This window comes from Pseudophryne corroboree, chromosome 1, assembly GCF_028390025.1.
Source record: "Pseudophryne corroboree isolate aPseCor3 chromosome 1, aPseCor3.hap2, whole genome shotgun sequence".
Lineage (NCBI taxonomy): Eukaryota > Metazoa > Chordata > Amphibia > Anura > Myobatrachidae > Pseudophryne > Pseudophryne corroboree.
Genome location: NC_086444.1, coordinates 1211972762 through 1211991920, shown reverse-complemented (window position 1 = coordinate 1211991920; position 19159 = coordinate 1211972762).

The window sequence follows — 19159 nt, the reverse complement described above, 5'->3', positions numbered from 1 at the left end:
GCTGCCAGACAGGATAGAAGAAGATGATCATGCCACTCTAGTACCGCCTCCTGCTTGGGTCAGAGGAGCATGTGCTTGGCTCAACTAATCCGAGCTCAGCACATGCTCCTCTGACCCCGCTGTCTCATGATAATCACCGTAGCAGCAGTAAGGTCTAAGGAGGATATGCTACTGCTGCTCTGTATCCACACCACCTCCCTTCTCTTACCAACTGTGGTTCTCCTAAATTCAGGAGAAGAGATTATGGCAGGGCAGTGAGCTCCACAGAGGCTGCTGTATATAGAACAGCTGAATGGTCATGGAGAAATGGAGTGCAGGGTGCAAAATGCTGCTTTGCTCTTCACTCATTCTGGTCACTTTCTGGGGGGAATATGTGTGGGGTACCCAGGGCAACTTCCCCTATTGTCCCTCCTATTATCTGGCCCTAGGGATAGGCACTAGGAGGAGGGTTAGGTGTAAAGAATATACTCACTGCTAGAAGCACTGCAGGAGCCACAAGAAGTCATCAGGATTTCAGCACCTGACTCGGAGAACATTGCTGGAGTTGCTGGACCCACTGCACTAGGTAAGTCACGGCTAGACCACCAGGGATGTTTGTAGACATTGTAGTCATGATGACATTTTATAAATGTTGGATGTTTACATTATGACCATGCTGACAGTATGAATGTCATCATCAGTGCCAGATTAAGGTTCACATGGGCCAGGAGCTGACATTTATGAAGGGCCTATTATGCACTACTGTAGGGGATGTGACCAGCACTCTAGAGTGTGACTAGTGGTGTGAGGGTGTGGTCTTCATAGGTGGAGTGGCCTGCACCCTGGAGTGTGACTAGCACCTACCTTGAAAAATATCAATCTCCCTCCCCTCTTCACTCTTAACAATAATGTGATAATCTACAAATGAACAAAGGAAAACACCCCTTGTTAACACGACTGTAATATGAAAAAAGAAAAATGGCAGTTAATGATGATGTAAATGTGATACCCCCTCTACTAAAGAGTATACGTGTCACTTGGTGATGTGATAAATGTAAGCAATAGAATATATATATATATATATATATATATATATTGATATATATATTGATATATATATTGATATATATATATATATATATATCTATCTATGATCCAGATTTATCAAGCCTTGGAGAGTGATAAATTGCACGGTGATAAAGTACCGACCAATCAGCTCCTAAGTGTCATGTTACAGGGTGTTTGAAAAATGACAGACAGGAGCTGATTGCTTGGTACTCTATTACATTCCACTGCTTGATAAATATGGGCCTATAACTATTTGTCTAAGTTAGAGTGACCATATTATCCCTTCTACCTGGGATGCTCATTGATTACACAGGTTCTGTGGCTGATTAAAACCATCTGAAATGTAGGCTTGAAGGCCCTCATTCCGAGTTGATCGCTCGCTAGCTGCTTTTAGCAGCAGTGCAAATGCTAAGCCGCCGCCCTCTGGGAGTGTATCATAGCTTAGCAGAAGTGCGACCGAAAGGATCGCAGAACGGGGTTAATTTTTTTTTCAAGCAGTTTCTGAGTAGCTGCAGACCTACTCCTTCCTTGCGATCACTTCAGTCTGTTTAGTTTCTGTTTTGACATCACAAACATGCCCTGCGTTCGGCCAGCCACTCCCCCATTTCCCCCGGCACGCCTGCGTTTTTACCTGACATGCCTGCGTTTTTTAGCACACTCCCGGAAAACGGTCAGTTACCTCCAAGAAACGCCCCATTCCTGTCAATCACTCACCGATCAACAGAGCGACGGAAAAGAGTCGCTCGACCTTGTGTAAACTGCATAGTTTTTTCTGAAAGTACGTTGCGCGTGCGCACTGCGGACCGTGCGCATGCGCAGATATGCCAATTTTTAGCCAGATCGCTGTGCTGCGAACAACGGCAGCTAGTGATCAACTCGGAATGACCCCCACAGTCAGCCAGCCACAGAACCTGTGTAATCCAGGAGCGTTCCAGGTAAAAGGGAGAATATAGTCACTCTATCTAAGTAGCTAAAAAGTTGCACACGTCTCATGGTGTGTGCATTTAAAGTCGCAGGACCGACCAAGACGCATACTCTCAGAAATGTACTGGTCATTCCCGGACGGTGACTATGAGGTAACCCACCAATAATTCAGATGCACAGAGAAGCACTATGTTAAGTATGGTGGGTGGGGGGATGTTTCTTGGGGTGCACTGTAACCCTACTGGATGGGAGGGACAGGGACAGTGGTCATTTTATTGGACGGTGCCCCACATTTTTAGCCTAAATATAGCCGGCCAGGACCCACTAGTTGTATAAAAGTGAGTCTTCTAAAGTAATTTCATGGACAAATATGCACTTACAGCACATACATGCAATCCCTACACAGACACACATAGTGTGTGTATATATATATATATATATATATATATATATATATATATAAGCACAGCAATACATATATCACAAATGAAACATTATACACATTAAAGGTGCAGATGCATCATACCTTTTTCAAAGACATTGCACTAATACACTGAAGTTGCAGGACATGGACCCCATCCCCGATTAGCAGCAGCAGCCAGGTGGTCATCTTTGTTAAACAACAGCAGAGAGCATGATCACAGTCCTGTCACAAATACCGCTGACCACCTTCTGATGGCAGTGGTGTGATGTCCTGTGTAAAGTCGCACAGCAGAGGAGGCGCAGAGGTGTGAGACTGTGCCACCATGTAAAACAGCAATTTTCCCAGGATTTGAATCCAATGCCTCTGGCCACCCCCGCCAACCCGCCAGATGGCCAGAGCAGGCGGACCCAGCGGTAGATTTGGTGTGAGTGGTGGCTGGCAGGGGGGAGATGTGGTGTAAGTGGTGGCTGGCAGGGGGTATATGTGGTGTAAGTGGTGGCTGGCGGTGGGGGGGAAGATGTGGTGTGAGTGGCAGCTGGCGAGGGGAGATGCAGTGTGAGTGGCAGCTGGTCGGGGGGAGATGCAGTGTGAGTGACGGCTGGCGGTGAAGAGATGTGGTGTTAGTGGCGGCTAATGGGGGGGCAGATGCAGTGTGAGTAGCGGCTAGCAGGGGGAGATTCAGTGTGAGTGACGGCTGCAGGGGAGGGGTGATACGGTGTAAGTGGCGGCTGACGGTGGGGGGGAAGATGCAGTGTGAGTGGCAGCTGGTGAAGAGGGGAAGATGCGGTGTGAGTGGCGGCTGGCGGGGTGGAGATGCAGTGTGAGTGGCGGCTTGTTGTGGGAGATGCAGTGTGAGTGACGGCTGGCATGGGAGGGGAGATGCGGTGTGAGTGGCAGCTGGCGGGGGGAGATGCAGTGTGAGTGATGGCTGGTGGGGGGGAGGGAGATGCGGTGTGCGGTGTGAGTGTGGTGTGAGTGGCAGCTGGTAGGTGGGCAGATGTAGTGTGAGTAGCGGCTGGCGAGGGGAGAGTGGCGGCTGGTGGCGGGGAGGTGTGGTGTGAGTGGCGGCTGGTAGGTGGGCAGATGTAGTCTGAGTAGCGGCTGGCGAGGGGAGAGTGGCATCTGGTGGCAGCGAGGTGTGGTGTGAGTGGCGGCTGGTAGGTGGGCAGATGTAGTGTGAGTAGCGGCTGGCGAGGGGATATGCGGTGTGAGTAATGGCTGGCGGGGGAGGGGAGATGCGGTGTGAGTGATGGCTGGCGGGGGGGATAGATATGCGGTGTGAGTGGCAGCTGGCAGCAGATAGTTGCGGTATGAGCGACGGCTGGCGGGGGGGAGATTCGGTGTGAGTGTCGGCTGGCGGGGGAGATGCAGTGTAAGTGATGGCTGGCGGGGGGAAGATGTGGTGTGAGTGGCAGCTGGCGGGGGGTAGATGCAGTGTGAGTTGCAGCTGGCGAAGGTGAGATGTGGTGTGAGTGGAAGCTAACAAGGGGGCAGATGCAGTGTGAGTAGCGGCTGGCGGGGGGAGATGCGGTGTGAGTGACGGCTGGTGAGGGGGGGGAAGTGGCAGCTGGTGAAAGGTGGAAGATGCGGTGTGAGAGGTGGTTGGCGGTGGGGAAGATGCAGTGTGAGTGACGGCTGGCGGGGGGAGGGGAGATGCAGTGTAAGTGATGGCTGGCAGTGGGAGGGAGATGCAATGTGAGTGGCAGCTGGCGGCGGGGAGATGTGGTGTGAGTGACGGCTGGTGGGGGGAGATTCGGTGTGAGTGGTGGCTGGCGGGGGGAGATGCAGTGTGAGTGACGGCTGGGGGGGAGATGCGGTGTGAGTGGCGGCTGGCGGGGGGAGATGCAGTGTGAGTGGCAGCTGGCAGGGGGGAGATGCAGTGTGAATGACGGCTAACGGTGAGGCACGCGGTGTGAGTGGGCAGACTGTTGGTGGCTGTTGGCTATTGCTGGAAATACATTTATCCTGTCTTCCAGCAGTACACAACAGATACTAGGGGTCAGTCCGAGTTGATCGCTCGCTAACAGTTTTTAGCAGCCGTGCAAACGCTATGTCGCCACCCACTGGGAGTGTATTTTAGCTTAGCAGAAGTGTGAACGTTTTTATCGCAGAGCGCCTGCAAAAAATTTTTGTGTAGTTTCAGATTAGCTCAAAACCTACTCAGCGCTTGCGATCACTTCAGACTATTCAGTTCCGGATTTGATGTCACACACCCGCCCAGCGTTCACCCAGCCACGCCAGCGTTTTCCTTGGCACGCCTGCGTTTTTCCGAACACTCCCTGAAAACGGACAGTTGCCACCCAGAAACGCCCACTTCATGTCAATCACTCTGCGGCAACCAGTGCGACTGAAATGCATCACTAGACCCTGTGCAAAACGACATCGTTCATTGTGCCCGTAAGTCACGCATGCGCATTGCGCTGCATATGCATGCGCAGAACTGCCGTTTTTTAACCTGATCACTGCGCTGCGAACAAATGCAGCTAGCGATCAACTCGGAATGACCACCACTGTGGGCAGTGGGCCTATTTTAATGGGGGGCCTGGAGCTGCAGCTCCATCCGCCCCATTGTTAATCCGACCCTGGTCTTCATGATGTATTTGACAAAATATACCACACACGTCACAAACAACACACTTTATTTATGTATTTTTACTTAATTTCTTTACATTTGTGCATCATATTAATTCAATACTCCTATTTATACTGCAATTTGTCACAACTATTTACAGTTACATTGGGGTACAGTTGAATGGTGGATGCATAAGTCTACAGGCAGTTGGCTAAATGAAAATAGCTCACACCAACATCCCTACAATACATTATTCAGAAGACTTGTACTGTGTTCATATGTTATAAAAGAAAATAATAATAATAATAATAATAATAATACTGATAAAAACAAAATAATTACTATACCACTAATCTTTGTTATACAGGAGCTAAAAGGTTCATTATAGCATGTCTACTGTCAAAAGATCAACATTGATTCTGTAGACAACAGAAAGCAGGTGCCATGATCCCAACATAAGTAAAGAGCTACTTACAGTACAGCAGTTTCACCGTGTTGACATTATAACTTTGAACATGCCACTGTAGGAGAATGTTTAAAGTTTAAATGCCCGCATGATTAAAATGCTGTAAGTAGTATGTTAACTACTGTATGTTAGTATCACAGACCTGGCATTCTCGCATGCACATTATTGTCATTGTGACATCCACAATACAGAAAAATTATGTCTTATATCTAGAAGCTATTATACATAGTGATTATGTCTAACTAATTGGTGGCACTCAATATACCATCTGTCGGGATACCGGCGCTCAGCATAACGGCGCTGGGATCCTAACAGTCAGTATACAGACAACTATTCTCCCTCTTGGGGTGTCCATGACACCCCTGGAGGGAGAAAAATAGCGCGTCACACGTATCACACCACCAAGCCCACAGCGTGGCAAGTGCAGAGAGCTCGCAAAGGGGCTCTTTTGCGCTCTCCCCACTGCTGCCATTCCGGCTGTCAGTATCCTGGTGCCGGTATTCTAGGCACTGGTATCCCGACAGCCAGCGAATCATAGTACACCCCTAACTAATATTGTACTTAACTGAATGTCTGTAATGTTTGTTTTCTTAGTAAATTACTTTTTGAATTTAAATCCTGCCTCACCAATATGATATAACATTTGGGATAAAATATACAGCCCAATATTCCAATACTTGAAGACATTATAGCAAATATCTCTACAAGCACTGTGCTTTTCCCAGTGACACTCATATATGCCGGGATAAAAGTCACCCAGACACTGCAGAACACCAGCATGCTGAAAGTGATGTATTTGGCTTCATTGAAACTATCTGGTAAATTTCTGGCCAGGAAAGCTGCAATGAAAGTCACGGCAGCGAGAAGCCCCATGTAACCCAGGAGTGTGGAAAATGCCAACATCGATCCTTCATTACACTGTATAATAATTTTATCAAGATATGTGTAACTGTTTCTTTCTGGAAATGGAGGTGATATACATAGCCAAATGATACTGATTACAACTTGGATAAATGAACAAATAAGGACCACACAGTTGGTAATTTTCACTCCAATAAATTTCTTCCAGGAGCTTCCAGGTTTGGTGGCTGTGAAAGCCAAGTAGACCATTATGGTCTTGGCCAGGATGGAAGAGATGGCTACTGAGAAGATGATCCCAAAGGAGGTCTGCCGAAGCATGCATGTTATATGTACGGGACGTCCCAGAAACAGAAGTACACAGAGGAAACTCAGCATGATGGAGACCAAGAGTAGAAAACTGAGCTTTTGATTATTAGCTTTGATGATTGGAGTGTCCCGGAATAAAATAAAGACGACCAAGATAATCGAAGTTTTAAGAAAACATAACATAGAAATAACGCAGACAGTAGGAGATGTGGGGTCATCCACGTAGGACAGAAATTCAACTGGTTTTGGCACACACTGGTACTTATCATTTAGCCAGTGGTCTTCAGGGCACTTCATGCATAATGTTTTGTCTAGAAAATGTTGAAATTAGTTTCTTATAGAATTATTCAGTTATTGGTTAATTCAAAATGAGACAAAGTATAAAAAGAAAAATAGATATGTATACTGCAAATGACTATAGAAAACAATGGACAAAGGGCCTTATTCAGGTTGGCCTGCTAATGCAATACGATTGCATTGAGCCAGTGTTCGTTGCAGTGTCCACACACAGGTCCTGGGCTACGTGTGCGCAGGGCGGCCATTGCGATTGCATCACGTTGACTTGGATGCCTCTGCTTGATTGACAGTCAGAGGCGTTCGAATGGTGGTCGGGGGTGGCCACATGGTGTTGCGGGGGCGATGATGTGGCTTTGGGTGGGCGTGGAGACGGAAATGGGGTTTGCAACCCGAATAATGGCAACCTGGCTACGGAGGCAGGGGCATCCATAATTAAGTGATGCAATTGCAACTGAATTGGAATCACATTGCTGCCAGGTTTTTGCATGCTGAGCGGCCTTGCCCTGTGCTTGAAAGCCCCTAGCATGCGATCGTAGGCAGCTGTAGATTTTCTAAAATTACAAAACTACAACTGAAGCTAAATAAGGTCCAAAGTACTTAGCAATTAGCAGATAGTGAGTTGTATAGATACATTTGTGTGTTCACATTTTGGTGACTTCAGAAAAAAAAAGTTACTTAAACTTGTTAATTTTCTTTGAGGTCCATAGGATCCACAGGGTTAACCTTGTGGGGGGGGTCATGCTGGTGGAGACCAGGACAGGCACTGAATTACTACGTTTTTACAAGCTCCCAGGGTGCGCTGGATACCTTTCCCCTCATACCCTGCCCACAGCTCAGGCCCTTCAGTTTTAGTTAACAAGTCCAAAGCAGGAGCTGGAGAGAGAAGGAAGGATATTACACACATAACACACACTCTCACAATCAGGAAATGGGAACTGGTGCCTAAGAAGAGTAACCTATTGAAGATAGGTGTATCAGGGTGGGCACCCTATGGATCTAATGAAAAAGCGTTAACAAGGTTAAGTTTTGCCATAACTCTATTTTCTTCTTAAGGATCCATAGTCTCCACAGGGTTAACCTTGGGTATGTCACAAAGCAGTTGCAATATGGATGGAATGCTATTAAGCTGAAAGGAGGACATTGCAGCCAAAGGATGCATCCTGAGAGACAAATGTATCAAAGGCATAAATCCTAAGAGATGTGTCAGCAGAAGACCACATAGTGACCTTGCATAATTGTTCAGCAGATGCCCCATGTTGGGCTTCCCACAAAGGTCCCACAGAATGACTAGAGTGATCAGAGACTGTAATCGGCATGGAAAGATCAGCTTGCAATGTAAGCCTGTGAGATGGTTAAGCAGATCCAGCGAGTCAAAGTTTGTTTATTAGCTAGCCAGACACATTTGTAGAATCAATAGAGAACAAATATGGAATCAGTTTTCCTAATGGAACTTGTCCTGTCCATATAGATCTTTAGAGCACGGACCACATCCAACAAAGCCTCCTCAGCAGAGAGGCCAGGTGTATGGAAGGCTGGTACAACAATTTCCTTGTTGATATGGAACTTGGAAACCACCTTGGGGAGGTATCCGTGCTTAGTCCAGAGGACTGCCATGTCATGATGAAAAATCAAAAAGGGGGAGCGGCATGAGAGTGCCCCAAGTCTGAGACTCTGCAATGGCCAGGAGAAAGAGAGTATTTGCGGTCAACCATTTGAAGTTAACAGAATACAACAGTTCTAAGGGAGGCTGTTGCAAGTCCTGCAGAACCAAGGAAAAATCCCAAGGAGCCACTGGATGGACAAAGGGAGGCTGAATTTGGAGTACCCCCTGAAGGAAGTTACATACATCTGGCAAAGAAGCAAGTCTTCTCTGGAACCAAACAGACATGGCCGAGACCTGAACCTTAAGAGAAGAAAGCCAAAGGCCCAGGTCAAGACCAGCCAGCAGAAATGCCAGGAGTCTAGAAATCCAAAATACCATAGAATTATAGTGTCGATGGCACAACACTGAAAGTAAGAGTGCCATATGCGGTAATACTGTAGGTAGAAGCTGAGGCCGGTTTCTGAGCACTGAGCATAGTTTGAATAACCAAACTGGAAAAACCTTTATCCCTTAGGATTGATGACTCAAGATCCACTCCATAAAAGAATGGCAAGCCTGGTCCAGGTGTAAACATGGACCTTGTGACAAGAGGTCTGGTCAAAGAGGAAGTGGAAATGGCACGACTATGAAGAGACACTGGAGATCTGGGAACCAATAGCATCTGGGCATGCCAGAGCCACTAGGATGATCATGCTGCTTTTTGCTTAGAATTTGTGTAGCACTCTAGGAAGAAGAGATACAGGAGGAAAGATATATGCCACACGAAAAGACATGAAGGTTGCATCTGGATCCCTCATTCTGGTCCTGAATACAGGTACTTTGTGGTTGTGTCTTGAGGCCATGAGGTCCACTTTCAGAAGACCCCATTTGTCCACCAGAAGTTGAAAGACTTCTGGATGTAGAGACCACTCCTGGTGACTGAGGAAGTCTGCTTTCCAGTTGAGGACCCCGGGGATGAAGACAGCAGAGTTGGATGGAAGATGGCATTCTGCCCAGGTGAGAAGAAGGATGCAATGTACTTGAGCATTCAGCAGAGCTCCGAGATGGAGCATTCTCTGAGAAGGGATGAGTGAGGTTTTGGCCCAGTTTATCAGCCAACCATGACTCTGAAGGAATGTCATGGTCACCTGGAGATGATGGTTAAGGACCTCAGGAGAATGTGCAAGAAGGAGGAGGTCGTACAGGTAAGGAAGTATCCAGATTTCCTGCCATCAAAGGTGAGCAGCCATCACTGCCATGAGTTTGGTGAACACCCTCAATGCTGTGGAAAGCCCAAAGGGTAGGGCCTGAAACTGGAAATTGTGACGTAGGACAGCAAACCAGAAATACCATTGATGACAGGGTTCTATAGGGACATGTACAGTAGGTAAGCATCCTGTATATCCAGGGAGACCATAAATTCCCCAGGTACAGTAGCATAGCCAGGACACTAGGTTAGGAATCACAGTCTGTTTAGTTGCCTTGACTTTGTTAGACATAACTGCAAGAATACACACACAACATGGCAATGTGTATCGTGTAACTAAGTACAGTATGTGACAATGAGCATCCACAAATACAATAAAGTGTAATAAGGGCAACTTAAAACCATGTACACACCAGTATCTTAGGGTTTACTTGAGAGACAAAAGCAAAATAGGAAAGTTAGATATATATGTACAGCCAGAAGAAACAGACAGCAGATCTAACATAAGTTACATACAATGCAGAAATCACAATTTAACTGCAGTGGGAACTGAATTCAACTACACAGCTAAGGGAGCTGGTCGGAATTAGCAACTTGTATAACCTGACTTCAAGGAGAGGTATACAGGGAGACTTTACCCAGCGTTCCTGGAGACCTGCAGTGCTCCTAAGCTGCCCAGTGTCTCTGTGAGGGAAGAGGGTGTAGGAGGAGCAGCTCAGGGTAGAAAGTCTTCAGCGGAATTGCGCCCAGGGCTGGGGGAGGGGCTGTTGGGGAAGCATTGACCTTTTCTGGCTGACAATAACCACCAGTTTCCTGGCCTCTTTTAGACTATCCCCAGCTCCAGTAACATTTGCCCTGGTGGTCTAGTGTAGTCCAAACACCGGGGTGTGGGTACACATCAGCACCTCCTGTCCATCTCCCGGTTGCCGTCCAGGGTAGTCCTTGGTGCCCTGGCTGTCAGGGAGTTGCCAAAAGTTCCTCACCATGGCTGGAGTTGCAGCTCCGGTGGGTGTGTTGGAGCAGCAGCGCTGGCATCCAAAGGAATAGCTGCTTGCTTAAATAGTAAAATATAACAAGTCTTAAAAATTGTAAAAACCGGAAAAATGAAAAGCTAGGGTTGCAAATTGCAACCCCTCTGTTATCCAGTGACCAGCTCCTGCTGACACCAAATAAAAAGTGAAGAGGCTGAGCTGTGTGCAAGGGATCCAGTGCATCCTGAGAGCTTGTAGAAGCTAAGCTTTTCCATGGTCTCCACCAGCATACCTTCACCAAGGTTAATCCTGTGGAGACTATAGACCCTGAAGAAGAAATTAGCTTTAACAAGTTTACTGAGAGCAAAGGAAACATTCTCACCTGTGTCATTGGATATTTCTCCCTTGGCGCACCGTACACATTCAAAGCAGCAGTGATGGTTCCCTTTCTTCAAAACTCTTCTGTATCCTGAAGGACAATCTGCAGAACATACAGACACAGGAACCTGGAAAGCAATATCAGCAGTAAGAAAATGGGTATTAAAAAATTATCCCGGAAGACTGAAGACAACTAAGCCTTATTATAAATGTTTAGATTTTGCTGGATCATTCAAATTATTCTGGCTTGATAAATGTATAAACCTCATCAGCAAAATATGTCACTTCATGTAGCCACTACAGTCCACCTACCTCTTGTCACAGCCAGTGGCAGTTTACTACGGCTTACCATACTATCCTTTTAAACTGGGGAACTCATCCATTACACTGGTTCTGTGGCTGAATGAAACCAGGTGAAATTCAGGTTTTCCGCCACAGAACCTGGGAAATTCATGAAAGTTATGGTTTAAAGGGATAGAATGGTAAACATACAGTACTGTAAGTTTACTCAGCAAACAACATGGAAAATTAGTTGTTACACATAGTTATATTAAACTTTAGTGGCACTGTTGTTAAAGGTAATATTTTTGTATTATTTAGAGAATCGGCAATATAAATTTTACATTTTTAATTTTTAAGCATATGTTTCAATTGTCTTAGCATTCTCCATAATGTCCTGGTATGGCCAATATGATATTATCCAGCATCGTCAACAAAGCCATGTACACCATTAGCACATGCTGTTGTGAAGATGTATGTATTTGTTATTAATGCATTTCACAGTTGTAGTAGTTCATTGTGCTTTAGCCCCATCATTGGAATAGAATATTGAATTTAAGAAGGTCTGGCATTTCTCCTCTCAGAGGAAGCTAGTGAATGAGCCACTCCTATAATGGCTCTAACTTTGAGGTAGACAGGACAGACATTAGCCAAGAAGGGCAGGGCTAAGTATACTAGTGAGGGGTGCAGAACAGGGCACATGCATGTGGGGTTATGTAGGACAGAGTAGTGGGCAGCATGATAGGACAAAGTGAGGGGACGAGCATTAGTATGAAGGGTGGTACACACAGATTCAGCTCACATACAAAAGCACTCTACTTGCCCCACTTGCTTCCAGTTAACCCAATGTCTGACTCCATGTACACCAAGTGACCCAACATTACTCTGCTTCCTGCAACTCTGTTTCCACAATGCCTCTTCCACCACAACATCTTGTGTCCTTGCACCAGAACTCAGCCACTTAACCTAGATGTGTGCGTTGCCACAGCCACCTGAGGAGCAGAGGAATAATGCATACCAATCAAAATGACAAGGAGCCCAATGTCCTCATCATCCATGGAAGGAAAAAGGTAAGTAGAAATGGAAATTGATTGTGGGTGGCATTTCTGTGGCAATCAGAGGCAATTAGGTAACAGAAAATGTTGGGAAGTCAAAGACAATAGAGGTGGATGGAGAACAGAGAAAATGAGAAAAGAGAGAAAACAGTAGAAAGAGAGAGAACTGGGGAGGAGAAGTAACTGGGGGGGACGAGAGAACATGGGGTGAAGAGAATGGGGCATAAAGAAAAAACAGTGATTGGAAGAGAGAGAAAAAGAACTAGGGAGAGAATAGGGAAAAAGAGAGAGATGATGGGAAAAAAGAGAACAGGAAGATGAAAGAGAATGACCAATGGTGGGGGAAGAGAGAGAGAGAGATAGAGAGAGAGAGAGCAGACTGCCATGGTGTTCATAATAGCTAGCAACCCAGGGAAAAATAATCGGTATAAAACTAGTGGTTAAGGGGCACAAGGGATGCTCGTATCTACTGTTTACCCCACATTAAGCAAGTTCAGTATGATAAACTGGCGCTCGCCAAATGTTCTATTCCCACTCTATGGGTGTCATGGACACATCTGTCTGGCAGCATTGTCAGCTGTTGGGATTTTGGTGTCGGTATACAGACTGACGAGATCCCGACTGCCGGCAACCTAACTGCCTCCCCATCAAGCAGTACACTAACCTGACCATGTTTCCAAAATATGAAATTGTTGTTGAAAACAAGCTGCTTTTCTTCTGTAGATGAAGCATTAAAAGATGCCACTTTCTTGATCCTAAAGATTTTATAAGGTAAAACTGCGTAAGTGTTAATGTAGTAGATATTGGTCATTTCTCCTTTCTTGTTAAAATAGATGTCTTCTCCCGTGGGATCTTGGGAGTGAACTCTTCTCAGAAAGTGCTGGAAGGAGGGACATGCATTTGTTTTTTTAATAATTTTGATTTCAATTTGTGTAATAAATATGATAAGAATAAATAACTGTATTGTACACTTCCATTACATTCATCAATCTTCTCGCTTAAATCCCCCACCCCCCCAACAACAAAAATAACATTCCCACGACTGTCAATCACTTTCCAAATAAATACCATTACTATAAGACCATCATGGCACAAGCACAGTGTGACTTATATGATTGCACATACAGATATTAATTGCTGAGCTGCAAAAACATACCTGACACTGACTTTACTACCTGGGACTGAAAGTGTTCCTACTCATCAATATAAGGGGGGGGGGGGCAATATCAGTTTCTCATCAGACTCTCTTAAGGTAAGGAGGAGTACAGTTCATATATAACTTAACCTTTTAATGGACCACTGGCTCAGATTTCACTGCAGTGTCCATCCACTCTATGCTTTTGATTGTTAATGTCTCCTAATGTCCTTCAGTATAGTGGCTTAGATTCTGTTTTCTTTATTGGACACTATACAGATCATCTGAAAGGTGTAGGCTGCAGTTGTCACCTGCTTTCTTTCATGTCCTGAGATTACTATGTTTTAACCGCCCACCAGATAGCTGTATAGGGTTACTTATATGATGCTGGTAATGTATAAGATCCGCCCAGAGACAGACAAAGGGGTTTATTTACTAAGATTCGTAATTTCCGAAAAAAGGTCAAAGTTCAATCACGAATGACATCGACAGTGTAAAACTGCAACTTTTTGAATGGATTACGACTAATTTACTAAGCTGTCGTATTCGTGTTTTTCTTTGCTTCCGATGTCGATGTCATTCGTGTTTTTTTACCTAATTTAACGGCAGTGATTAGCAAAACACTGCCGTTTTTTTTTGCAATCAATCTCGGCCGGATTTGTGTGATCCGTGCTGGGTTTTTTTTTTTTTTTTTTTTTTAAAGTAAACAATGTAATTTTTTTAAAAAAAATGCGTGGGGTCCCCCCTCCTAAGCATAACCAGCCTCGGGCTCTTTGAGCCGATCCTGGTTGCAGAAATATGTGGAAAAAAATGACAGGGGTTCCCCCATATTTAAGCAACCAGCATCGGGCTCTGCGCCTGGTTCTGGTCCCAAAAATACGGGGGACAAAAAGAGTAGGGGTCCCCCGTATTTTTAAAACCAGCACCGGGCTCCACTAGCTGGACAGATAATGCCACAGCCGGGGGTCACTTTTATATAGTGCCCTGCGGCCGTGGCATCAAAAATCCAACTAGTCACCCCTGGCCGGGGTACCCTGGGGGAGTGAGGACCCCTTCAATCAAGGGGTCCCCCCCCCCAGCCACCCAAGGGCCAGGGGTGAAGCCCGAGGCTGTCCCCCCCCATCCAATGGGCTGCGGATGGGAGGGCTGATAGCCTTTGTTGTAAAATAAAAGATATTGGCCCTCATTCCGAGTTGTTCGCTCGCAAGGCGAATGTAGCAGAGTTACACACGCTAAGCCGCCGCCTACTGGGAGTGAATCTTAGCTTCTTAAAATTGCGACCGACGTACGCGCAATATTGCGATTACAAACGAGTTAGCAGTTTCAGAGTAGCTCCAGACTTACTCTGCCTGTGCGATCATTTCAGTGCTTGTCGTTCCTGGTTGACGTCACAAACACACCCAGCGTTCGCCCAGGCACTCCCACCGTTTCCCCGGCCACTCCTGCGTTTTTTCCGGAAACGGTAGCGTTTTCAGCCACACGCCCCTGAAACGCCGTGTATCCGCCCAGTAACACCCATTTCCTGTCAATCACATTACGATCGCCGGAGCGAAGAAAAAGCCGTGAGTAAAAATACTTTCTTCATAGTAAAGTTACTTGGCGCAGTCGCAGTGCGAACATTGCGCATGCGTACTAAGCGGATTTTCACTGCGATGCGATGAAAAATACCGAGCGAACAACTCGGAATGAGGGCCATTGTTTTTAGTAGCAGTACTACAAGTCCCAGCAAGCCTCCCCCGCATGCTGGTACTTGGAGAACCACAAGTACCAGCATGCGGCGGAAAAACTGGCCCGCTGGTACCTGTAGTACTATTACTAAAAAAATACCCAAAAAAACACAAGACACACACACCGTGAAAGTATAATTTTATTACATACACACATACATACATACTTACCTTAAGTTCCCACGCAGGTCGGTCCTCTTGTCCAGTAGAATCCAAGGGGTACCTGTTGAAAAAATTATACTCACGAGATCCAGTGGTCCAGGCTCCTCGGCAAATCCAGGGTTAATCCACGTACTTGAATAAAATAAAAAAACGCTGTCACGACCACGAACTGAAAGGTGACCCATGTTTGCACATGGGTCACCTTCCCACGAATGCCAGAAACCCACTTTGCCTTCTTGCTAAGTGGGTTTCTTCAGCCAATCAGGGAGTGCCACGTTGTAGCACTCTCCTGATCAGCTGTGTGCTCCTGTCTTCACTGACAGGCAGCACACGGCAGTGTTACAATGTAGCGCCTATGCGCTACATTGTAACCAATGATGGGAACTTTCTGCCCTGCGGTTGACCTAAAGTGACGTCACCGCTGAGCAGAAAGTTCCCATCATTGGTTACAATGTAGCGCATAGGCGCTACATTGTAACACTGCCGCGTGCTGCCTGTCAGTGAGGACAGCAGCACACAGCCGATCAGGAGAGTGCTACAACGTGGCACTCCCTGATTGGCTGAAGAAACCCACTTAGCCAGAAGGCAAAGTGGGTTTCTGGCATTCGTGGGAAGGTGACCCATGTGCAAACATGGGTCACCTTTCAGTTCGTGGTCGTGACAGCGTTTTTTTATTTTATTCAAGTACGTGGATTAACCCTGGATTTGCCGAGGAGCCTGGACCACTGGATCTCGTGAGTATAATTTTTTCAACAGGTACCCCTTGGATTCTACTGGACAAGAGGACCGACCTGCGTGGGAACTTAAGGTAAGTATGTATGTATGTGTGTATGTAATAAAATTATACTTTCACGGTGTGTGTGTCTTGTGTTTTTTTGGGTATTTTTTTAGTAATAGTACTACAGGTACCAGCGGGCCAGTTTTTCCGCCGCATGCTGGTACTTGTGGTTCTCCAAGTACCAGCATGCGGGGGAGGCTTGCTGGGACTTGTAGTACTGCTACTAAAAACAATATCTTTTATTTTTCAACAAAGGCTATCAGCCCTCCCATCCGCAGCCCATTGGATGGGGGGGGACAGCCTCGGGCTTCACCCCTGGCCCTTGGGTGGCTGGGGGGGGGACCCCTTGATTGAAGGGGTCCTCACTCCCCCAGGGTACCCCGGCCAGGGGTGACTAGTTGGATTTTTGATGCCACGGCCGCAGGGCGCAGTATAAAAGTGACCCCCGGCTGTGGCATTATCTGTCCAGCTAGTGGAGCCCGGTGCTGGTTTTAAAAATACGGGGGACCCCTACTCTTTTTGTCCCCCGTATTTTTGGGACCAGGACCAGGCGCAGAGCCCGATGCTGGTTGCTTAAATATGGGGGAACCCCTGTCATTTTTTTCCCCATATTTCTGCAACCAGGATCGGCTCAAAGAGCCCGAGGCTGGTTATGCTTAGGAGGGGGGACCCCACGCAATTTTTTTTAACAACAAAAAACACTTTCCCACCCCTTCCCATTGATATACATGCACGGATCTCATGGATCCCTGCATGCATCTCAAATCACGAATAAAAAAAGCAGGTCTGTTTTTTTTTAGGACTTTTTTGCGAATTGTAATTTTTCACGGCAGTGTTTTGTGTTTTTTTGCTTAGTAAATGACCGAGATTCGTATCTAAACAGGCGTAATTTGACCGATGGTGTATTCATTCGTAATTTTTTACCTGAACTAGCAAAAAATTACGAATGCCCTCATCACTGCCGTGATTAGTGTTTAGTAAATGACCGAGATTGACCGAGATGACACTTTGAAGAAAAAACGGCATCTCGGTCAAAATCGGGAGCTTAGTAAATATACCCCAAAGACTTCACTTAATAGTGTTCCTGTTGATCACCTAATGATCTTTCCTGATCACCTAATGACCTTTACTGCGGGATTGTTTCTGGCTTTAACCCACACAACTTGCTTTTTACCCTGATCTCCTGAGTACAGTGCATTGTCTTTGCTTTTCTGTATTTATTGCTGCTTTCCTCCTCACCTATGTAGAAAGATAAAAGAAATGGACATGGGTCCAGCGCTGATGGTTCTCCTCATCCTGACAGTAGATCTGATCTCTCAAACCCTTTCCCTCCTTGTAAGTCTTACCTATAGAACTGACTTCCCTGTTGTGTGTCTCTTAAATCTGTGTTTACAATGTGCAGTTACATAGACAAGAGGACTGTGCTTGGTTTAATACAGTGCTGTCACAAATATCACTGGGATGGTGTAGATGCAGACTGTGCTATTAGGATTGGCATGGACATGCAGCAGAGCTGAGGAGTCAAATATATTGGAGACCTTTACCAGGGACTCCCTCCTTCACTGTACTTGATATGAAGGTCGCCAGGTCATATGGGGTGACTTCTGAGGAGAATGAATTGCTTGGAGAAGATCTATAATTGAGTTTGAGCTGGAGATGAATGAGGTGTGGATTGGGTGGATAATAAGAGGATGATGACTAGTCAGAAAGATATGTAATTGGAAGACTAAGAAAATAAGCAGATGAGGAAAATATGAAAATATACTGTATAAGAACAGCAAGAAGCTAAGGACAGGACATATTATTAATCATGTGGAATAGAAAATGTAGACAGGATATGCATAGGAAAATATAATATGGGGTTGAAGCTGAACTGAACATAAGTCTGTTGGTAGAGCGTTGCATGTTGTAAGTTTTCGTGTGCTGCATTTCACTAAACTTGAGTGCATACAAGTATGGGTGATGTAGAGTTAATTTGCATATCCATTGCTCCTACACTAATGATGACAGAATGGAAAACTCCCCCCGTCAGCGATCCTCGCCAGACACAATGGGGTATATTTACTAAGCTCCCGATTTTGACCGTGATGGCGTTTTTTGTTCTAAGTGGCATCTCGGTCATTTACTAAACAGTAATCACGGCAGTGATGAGGCCATTCGTATTTTTTTTCTTGTCCAAGTGAAAAATTACGAATGAATACACCATCGGTCAAATTACGCCTGTTTAGATGTGAATCTCGGTCATTTACTAACCATTCGTAATTGTATTTGCTGCCGCGAAAATGGTTTCGCGGCCGCGAAAAATTACGATTCGCATTTTTTTCCTAAAAAAAAACGCGCCAGCCTTTGAAAACCGCGTTTACATGTGAACTGAATTATCCATTACTCACACCTGTTTTTTTGGCCCTATAAAAGTGATTCAGGCACATTCTGAACTTCTCTCACTCTGAAATGGCGGCTGTGGTGTGTGGCAATGGATTTTTGTTGGCTGTGGGATACGTTAGACTGCTCCATGAGAATTCCAGGAATCAGGACCAGGTAAGTGAACATGGCCAACAGGTTGTCCAGGTACCGCGGAGGCTGCGCCAGCCTCGTTTTTTTAGAGGTCGTTTAAACCTAAATGCATTGTCCGATGATAGGGTCATACAGATGTTCCGCCTAAATAGAAACAACATTTTTCACCTGTATGACCTTGTCAAACTGGGCATAGACCCTGAGACAGCACGCTCTCGCTCTGTCTCAGGCCTACACAAACTCCTGGCTGTGTTACACTTTATGGCTACTGGGAGCTTCCAGGCTGTGGCAGGCGACGTCATTGGGATCTCACAGCCCACCTTTTCAAAATCTTTGATGCAGGTGAGTCTAAAAATACATATGCGGTTATGGCTAAGTGTTGCTTGTGTAAGTTGAAACACCACAGTATTGTAGAGAATACCTAACATGACACTCACCTTAGCTTATTTAATGTCCACTCAGGTTTTGGATGTG